General features: G+C 32.8%; 1 long non-coding RNA gene across 1 annotated transcript; it reads left to right on the forward strand.

The window, feature by feature from the left end:
• Positions 1-855: 855 nt before the first annotated feature.
• On the forward strand, positions 856-3024 carry LOC134241638 (uncharacterized). The gene is made up of 3 exons (XR_009986702.1): positions 856-998; positions 1920-2213; positions 3010-3024. It is a non-coding gene; the product is annotated as an uncharacterized LOC134241638 (long non-coding RNA).
• Positions 3025-7875: the final 4851 nt, after the last annotated feature.

The raw sequence follows: 7875 nt of genomic DNA on the forward strand, positions 1-7875 counted from the left end.
CCGGGCACACGGAAATGTAATAAAAACGAAATATAGGTTTTCATAAATATTTCTTAAACCATATATAGACATATGTTTTTACATACGTGTTATTGAAATTAATTCTAAGCTTTTTGGTGTTAAATAAATATATTTCTGTTTTTAGGCTTATATGATCATGATCTACTGACCGAAACCTTTCATTTTCACGCCCCCGATTGATTAATGTTAATTATAGGCAATCGATGACTACATATTTGTCAACAACTATACGGCAAGTTAAAACAGACTGAAACAAAACAATTTTTAAGACTTGCTATAAATGCATCAATGTAAAATGTTAAGCTAAATGCAGCATGTCAAGCCTTGTTAATGTAATTTCAATAAAAATTTGAGATTTAAACAATTCTTAAATGTCTGATTTGCACATGTTAATTGAATAAAGTGCTTTATAGCAACTTTTTAACAGTATTAAAAATCATTTGAATGTGTTAAATGCTGAACTTTAATTTTTCGACGAAGGATCTTTGCTTTAAATTAAAAGATATACATACTGTAAATTTTTTTTTACTGTTTTAAACACAGAAAAATTCGGATTTGAACATACCTTGCCAAATAAGCATGAGATTAATAAACCGAAAAAATCAATTTTCAATCCAAAATAAAAGTCAAACATTCTCTTTCAAAAAAACCAAATAAATCAAGTTCCATTTGTGGTCACTACACAATGCAATATTTATACAATATATTCTTTTCAACCAAAATTTATTAAACGAAACAAAATTAAAGAATAAGAACTTTGACACTTGACCTTTCAATTGCAGTGGCCAAGCCTTTGTAATAAATGTCGTAAAGAGGACAGGAGACAGTGGATGTATAAAAAGCCCGCTAAACTAATCACCAGGCACTGTGGGTCAAATACAGTCAGCGGTAACGAACCTTCCACCTCTCCTAAAACTTCACTCCCGACACCATGATCAAGGAAATTGCTCTTGTCCTGGTGGTTTTTGGTTGCGCTTGTAAGTTTCAATCTGGATTTTATTTTGAACAAAATTTTATCGGGATTATTTTTCGGTTTTGTGGACTCTTCAAATTTTATGTATTTTGTGAAAATATTTGCAGATGTTTTTTAACAATGGATACTAATATCTTTTTTTGCACATACCATATTCGATGTTTCGTATGATATTGTACCGTAACTTTTAATGTCGGAAAGGGTCGCTATTTTATTTACAGCTGCCCAACTAAATAGAAATTTTGCCCTTCTCTGGGCCCTAAGCTCTGGCGGTAAGGCTGATGTTGGTGGTTGTCAATCGTTGTATTGATAGTTTAGTAGATTCTCTCTTTTGATTTATTTTTAATTAACCTGTCCATCTCCCTGCGATTTTTTGAACATTTGCAGTCAATATTGAACATAATTTTAGTTTTGAATAGTGCTCTTCAGTTAAACAACAGAAATCGAAAGAGATGAATCTAAGCTGAAATTTTGATTACCCTTTTAATTTAAAAACAAATTTATTCTGAATCATGTGTTGAGTTTGTGTCGTGTTGCTTGAAGTGTATAATTGTGAGCTCGTTTCAAAGGCCCGGGAATCTGTGTTGTCTGTTGTACATCTGTGAAATATATATCCTTATATACTATAATTTAGTGTACGTTTTCGTTACCGTATTATACTTCTGTTGTGTTTTAATTTAGTTGAATGATGTGAATTCATAATTGACAAATTGGCAATATGAATTTAAGCATTCATTTAGAATACGATAGTTCGTTTGATCGTTTCCATTTTGCATTTTTTAATCATTGAATTTTATATTCACTTCCCTTAAAATACTTTGAAAAAAAAAGACAATAAGTAAAATGTATCAAAACAAATTCTATTTCAGTCATTGCCAAACTGTGGTCTTAAGAAAGGGCTTTATTCATTAATGTTGTCTTTCAGATGTTAGCGGACAGATGAACCCCATGGCACTAATGGCATTGTCTGGGGGAGCAGGAGGAAGGGGCGGGGCTGGCTCAATGATGATGCGCCTCCTCAACAACCCGTACAGTCTTTGTAAAGAAACAGAGGGAGTTAAAGCCATTCCTTGCCGTACCGGTAACATCTGCGATCTTCTCTCACTAAGACAGTACCGTCTTCCAAATCTAATGAAATGTAGCCCAGCTGGTATCGGATGTTGTCTGAAAGATTACATGTCTCTGCAATTAAGCAAAATGATGAACTGAGAATGCAAAGGTAACCGAATTTTTTTTATTCCCATCAAATTAAATTTACATAACCCAGAAATACAAAATATGTATTATAATTTTTTTTTTACAGTTGGTGATGTTCTGTTTCATTTAGGTGTTTGAAGAAATCATTTTTTTTTCTTTTTTATTTTTCTTATTAGTTTTGTGCGAATTTCTCAAGGTTACCATCTCTTTATTTTTATTATCTTTAAATCTATGATGTGTCCCAGTATGAGTCGATAAACTAGGGTTTTACACTGACCACATATTAACCTCTGCACTAAATGATTGAGACAGAACACCTTGTTAAAGTAAATGACACTTTGATCTATGCGGAACCACTTCCCAGAGAGTTATATTTTTGTTGCTTGGCACATTAACGGCTTGTGACGTCACTGGTGTGCCAGGCTAGATATGGTCAGGTGACATGTTTATTAGAAATATATATTTCTTTCGGGAATAGAAAGTCTGTGTCAAGAATATTATGTTTTTAGATGTGTGAATATTAATCAGTCAAATTTACTGTCCTATTGTCTGATTGCACAATCCATCATTGTAAAGGAACGGAAATAGCAATGTCGTAAAAAAAGATGGTTGCCTGATTTTATATTATTAAAGGAACAAAAAAGAAAGAAAGCAAAGGAAGAACAATTTCTAATTATGAATTCTTTGCAACAAGTTAAATAGAATTTTGCAATTCTTTGCAACAAGTTAAATAGAATTTTGCAGTAAATTCAAACAAAACAAAAATTTTCCGAGAATTGAGACCACCTTGTTGACTGATCTTTCTTTTTCTATTTCAGAATTTCATCTTTTCCCTAATCATACAAAGGATGCTCAAACACCAGGAAAAAGTCCTTTTTTCTGATGTGCAATTTTAGGTCATTTCATTAATCAACAATTTCATCCAAATGGTTCTTTAACATGTTGTTGTCACTGGCGAAGAGATCCGGAATAACAAGATGTCCACAAGGCCAAATGTCTCTCCTCTGTTTTTTTGTGAGAAAGTGATGGGACCCACATTATGGCGTGAATGTGAAATAACTGTTGCTAATAAAATTTTAAAATAAAAAAGAATGTTTCTTGTATATTTGCTGAAGTATGATTTTACTTGTGAAAATTTTTTAAGGATTTTAAAATCATGAAAAATAGTCAGAAGAAAATTATCAGAAAATTAACTCCATTGTCTTGGACATCATTTCAAACAAGAAAACAATTTGAGGTTATATGTAAAACATCAAATTGGCCGTAAAGATATATTATTTTGGTATAATTTAAAGAATTTTCACAAAAAGGAATCCAAAGGAAAAATTCAAAATCGAAATATTACATGTACCGTATATAGTATTAGTATGGTACATTTCTTTTGAAAAATATTTAATTGCATCACTTTTTGTGCAATTTTTATACTTTAAGTCTCAGTGTGATAGAGCAAATTAAATAAATTCTTGGAAACAGAAGTAAGAAGTATTCACCCCTGAAAAAAACCCTTTTTTTATATTTAATTTATTTGTTTTAAGCACTGTACATGATATTCATATAATCTTATATCTTTTGAATGACCCTTTCAGGGACCGGTTCATGCAACAATTTTTAAGTCTTTGTTTTTTAAAGCGAGTTTTTTTGTTTTTTGTTTTGAATCATTCATAATTTCTATCTAAAGAATAATATATTTAATAGAAGCAATGACAAAAACAACGCCCCAATTTCCGCTGTGGACATTTTATTGCAACCAAAAATAGATGTGGCCGATAATAAATAAGTATTTTCATATCACGCATTTTTACCGATCAGAAAAAAGCTCGTATAAGTAATTAAAGCTATATATGGCGTATCTGAGCTTTTAAGATTTACATGATGCATATTTTTATTTAATGATTTTTGGACTTCAATTTGCTAACGTTTTTATGGTTAAAATGACTTGAAGGGTGCATAGACACAGATTTGAAATTAATAGTTTCTCAAATTTTCTGTATAATATCACGACTTATATATTGCAATAGCATTTTTACACGAAAATCTTATATTAAAAATTTCATCTAAAAGTTATTGAAACTTCAAAATTTGGACGGGTTTGCTTGACACATCCTTGTACTTTCACAAATCTTAGTTTTATTCTTAATACTGTACTTAAGAAAAGTGGCAATCTTGTTGCGTTTTAATGAAAAGTAGTACACATAGCACAATTGTGTATTGTCAGTCCGTGCAGTTGTGGTGAGCAGACTTTTAAGAAATAAACAACAAAGTTTTTAAAAAGTTCTCTGGGAAATGGAACTTATAGTTGGTCACGTGATCAAATCCTGTGACGCCCGAAGGGCTTCTCAGTAGATTTAATTACGTACCAACTAAAAGTTCATTTCCCAGTGAACTTTTTAACATTGTTGTTTATTACTTATATTTACATTTGAGACGAATAAATTTCGTGTAAAATTGCATTTATTACACGAACGGGCCACCGTATTGCTACGTTGTGAAGCGCAATGACCTAGAAGTTGTTTGGTCAAAGTTAGTTTACCTCGCTCCAACATTTGAATGTTTACATTCATGTTTAGCAGTCCAGTTCAGGAAATATCTGTATATAATCGCTGCTGAGAATGATCTAATTCTTTCATAAGTTCTTACAATATTTGAAGTCAAAAGCGGTGGTATCGCCTGTTTTAGTCAGTTTGGTTTTAGGCTAATTATAGTATTCAAAACGTACCTTATTCACATCAAAAGAAGATTTATTTTACATCTCATGATTGAAAAATATCCATATTGTTTATTCTGCACCGTGACAGAAATATGTAGATAAAATATCACCTCCCTCTGTGATTCGGTCGCACTATGACCTCTGACCCCCAAACTGAATATATTTTCTCTTCAAAAGGTTCATATAAGAAAGATATTTGCAAATGTAAATATTAACAATTAAACACACGATGAATCGTAGACTTTAACAATAACAGAGCATGTTCCCTGTTTATAAAAACTGTGTACGTCTCGTCATGGATGTGTTCAATTTGCTACACTTTGTACACACACAACACGTACAAAACGCGGAATGACAATACTTGTGAAGAGGTTTTGCTTAATTTCGAACATTTTGAATATAATTATTTTTCTGGATTAAAATTTATATATATGACTTTAACCCGGGAGACTTAATTACTTCAATTGTATATCGTCTATCAAATAAGACGTTAACGTTAATGAACTGCACAGCTACATGTAGCAGTAGTATTCGTTGTTGATTGATTTGTACAAATGTATTTTGTTTAACGCCCCTTTCGAGAATTTTTCACTCATATGGAGACGCCACCACTTGTCGATGGAGAGCTGCAAATTTTGTCCTATACTCGGAACTCATGACCATTGAACTGGGAGGGATCTTTTTTGCACCAGCACCTACTGCGACACGGGACCTCCGTTTATACGGTATCATCCGTAGGATCGGTCTCCACGTCCCGCAGTGGGATTCGAACCCGCGACGTAAGGATCAACTCCTTTCTTCGCGACTCAAGAGCAGACGCTCTAATCACTGCGCCAGGCGGGAGACTGAATCCATACAAGTATTGCTATAAAATAAAACAAAACTAGAGGTACTGTGAGCACTGAGCTCACTACATGATGCCCATTGGCATTATGTAATAAAGTATCTGTGAAAATATCATCAAATTGTATTCAGTGGTGTAGGAGGAGTTGCTGATAAGAAAATAAAAGAATTGCATTGTTCATGTTTGTCCAATAAAAAAGTTAAATACTCGTAGGAGGTGCAACTTGGCAAAACATTACAAAGATTCTGTGAAAGTATCATGAAATTTCATTCAGTGGTAGAAGAGGAGTTGCGGATAAGAGATGGATACCCCAAAGCGTAACAGACAGACGTACAGACGGAAGGACATCCAGATCACAGTATACCCCCTTTCTTTCAAGCGGGAGGTATATTGAACATGTTGAAGAGGACATGTAACTCTAAAGCAAGAAATATGGGATGACCAGGATGAACAAAAATAATTCAACAGATCAATCTTCTGGTGCTAACACACTTCCAATTTATCACTATAAAACAATATTGTTGTATCCATGTAAGTTCTGGTATGAAATAAAACAAAATGATCAAGTTGAGTATATATTACTCCAAATTAAGAAAAAAGGGTGACCAAGGAATTACAAAAATTGTAAACCAGTAAAGATAATATTATAGATCAATTTTTTGCCCCCATTTTCCCTTTGCTAACACCTCCACTTTATCACTATTAAACAATGGATATGAAACACTTCAAAAGTCAGAATACGTTCTATAATATTTGCTTCTCATAATCTCTGAGTACAATGTACAAAGATAACTTTTCATGAAAGTTTTTTAACTTAACATTTGCGGTTTATAAGTTTATTTGATTATTAAAACTTTAATTTTAGTTTTATACACTAAAAGACTTTTGTAATTCTTTTATTTTATTAACCGTTCAAAATACATGTAATATATAATTAACATGTATAACTTCGTAGTAAAAACCACAGGATAGTTCATATTTCTCATAAGATCAGAAGAGTCGCTCAGCACCAAACACTTGGCCCAGTGGTCACAATTCCGGATACATCATCACTGTTGCTCATCATAACCACGCACTTTGGTTAACACAAAAAGCGAAGAACATTTTTAGTCCTACTGGTCAGAGACAAGAAGAGCTTATGAGATAGTAAGGTGTCTGTCCGTCTTTCTGTAAACATTTAAAAATGCTACACCTCCTTTGTAGTTTTGGTCTGATTTCAATATAACTCAGGGTTAGGGTTAGGGTTAGGTTGACTAAAAATAGAAATTTCTGTCAAATTTCTTTAAAACTCTACTCCTCCTACAGTTTTGGTCTAATTTCAATATAACTTGGCACACAAGTAGACTACACTAAGATATATAATTAAGTATATCGTTTTTGATTTCGATGTTGCCATGGTTACTAAAACTGGAAATTTTTGTCAAATTCCTTTAAAACGCTACTCCTCCTACAGTTTTGGTCTAATTTCAATTTAACTTGGCACACAAGTAGACTACACTAAGTTACATGTACATAAAGTACATCGGTTTTTAGCCGGGCTTATTGCTCAAAGAGCAATTGCCGGCTTATGTGATCCTGTTCAAGGCAGGAAGTCAACCCCATAGTCGCCATTTTAAAGTTACGTGCAAAAATATAGTTCTTACTCTCAACCGCCTTTGAGATAATGCAAACGCTAAATAAAGCAACAAAGATAAAACGAAGTTTTATCTATATAAATAAAAATTAGTAGTAATGACAGTAATGAGAGGGAACCAGACTGGCCTGTTTGATTAAATTCAGCTGCGGTACCAGATTAATTCTGATTCTGACAAAATCGGACCGTGGTATTAGGATTGAAAAACTCACTGGCAGTGTCTTAAAATTTATATTGATAGTTTTAAAATAATTTTTTCATCAGAATATAAACGTGATTCATGTAAGAAATTCATTCTACTCTGTAAATGAGCCCGGCTCTCTGTACTTCTGAGTACTTTGATTGATTTCGATGAACGGTGTTTTCATGTTTACTAAAAATAGAAATTTCTTGGAAATTCTTTTAAAGTGCTACTCCTCCTTAGGCTACAGTTTTGGTCTGATTTCAATACAGCTTAGCACACAAGTTGCCACAAAAGAGACTTAATCATGGATCATTAC

Source organism: Saccostrea cucullata, unplaced genomic scaffold, assembly GCF_032062105.1.
Source record: "Saccostrea cucullata isolate Sc308-1 unplaced genomic scaffold, CSIRO_AGI_Scuc_v1 ctg267, whole genome shotgun sequence".
NCBI classification, from domain to species: domain Eukaryota; kingdom Metazoa; phylum Mollusca; class Bivalvia; order Ostreida; family Ostreidae; genus Saccostrea; species Saccostrea cuccullata.